The following is a 1,628-nucleotide window of genomic DNA, read 5'->3' as shown; positions in this document are numbered from 1 at the left end:
AGTACAATTTGTGGGAAAATTACCAATCAAAAGAGATTTGTGGGAAATTTTATGGACAGAGTGTGAATTTCCGTACATGTGTGCGGCTTATTTTTGCATATTTGATTTGATTCAAATCAAGTGTTTATATGCACTACTGCACTACCATCAGTGGACTGGAGATAGTGGGGTGACTATGCTTTATGCATTCTTACATAGGACGTTTTGGTAGGAAGTTGGGATTTGGAAATGATTAAGATGCTGACCAAATTGTTTGATTGGAGAGGATAAACTGCCCTCAATTTTTATATTTTTAGCCAATTAAAGGTGTTAAAAGTTCTAAAATGGTGCATGGCCTGTTAGAACAATTGTTTAGGTTTTGCACAACACTTCAAAGTTCAAACTGTGGTATGCAACACTGTGTAAAAATAGGTTACTCAGTGGTCAACCTCTGTGTCCCTTAGCTGTGAACTTTTCTGTTTTGAGTCCTATAACTTTCTTGTGGGGCATAACCTAATGGTGTCAAAATAGGGCTACTAGGTTGTAAAATCCATCGCCTCTTATCACCCTTTTTTAGTATTGACAGTTAATACTTAATACCCTTACTTCTTTATTTTTGATGAAAAAGTTATACCCTTATTTAATTGGCGTTAATGGTTAGTAGATGTTAATGATAAATTACTAATGCTAGTGGTTGATTAAAGTTAAGTTATTAGCGTTGAATTAGTAGAGAAACTAGATTTTTATGAGTTAGGGTTTTTGTAAGGAAGAAGAAGAGTAAAAAAGCAAACAAACTAGGCTTTTGAGATTTTTGTGATTCAAAATATGTAATTCAAATGATGAAGGAGAATTTTCATCTCGTATACATAATATAATACACATCAACTATAACAATGATCCATATTTGACTTACTTTTTTGATTGTGAGAATGATTTTGCTCAAGGTCAAGCTCAAGATGATGGTTTTTATGAAACAAATCCAGAAGATGAATACATTGATGAGGAACCTTATGCTAATAATACACATATATACTTCTATATGATGTTTAGTCTCCTCTTTTTAGGTTGAATTCTTGAAAAAAAATCAAATTTTAAAAACTTTACCGGATGTTCAGTGTGGGGTTCAGCTATAAATTTATTCGCCGAACTTTTCGCACGAATAACGGTTCAGTTAAAAGTTTAATTAGTTGTAGGCTCGGCTTATTCGAAATACAATTGAAGTTGGCTGAACATGTACTTTGTTCGGTTAATTCTAATTGCTAACTTATAGAATAATGACCGACTAACTATGGTACATCCGAACCTTGTAGTGTAACTTCATAAAAAAATATAAGTTATAGGTTCCGCTTTTAAAGATGCTTTCCCAAGTCAACCGAACCCAAAAAATCTTAAGGTTCGGCTTGTTGTTTAGATATCGTATCATCCGGACCTAGGCTTAATGAGACATTATCGTTGGTTCGGCTTGTCATCCAATTGTTGATGGTGGTTTTTAGTTCAGGGTTAAAATTGTACAACCTCGCATTTGATGTGCCGTCATTCTACAAAGAAACGGAGCCATGTAAAGTGATGAGTATTCAATCACTGGCGCATTTATTGAGCAACTCGATATACTCACATGAAATTTATCCATAATGGTGCATGTAGCAACA

This window comes from Papaver somniferum, chromosome 3, assembly GCF_003573695.1.
Source record: "Papaver somniferum cultivar HN1 chromosome 3, ASM357369v1, whole genome shotgun sequence".
In the NCBI taxonomy this organism is placed as follows: domain Eukaryota; kingdom Viridiplantae; phylum Streptophyta; class Magnoliopsida; order Ranunculales; family Papaveraceae; genus Papaver; species Papaver somniferum.
This window is presented reverse-complemented; position numbering follows the sequence as displayed.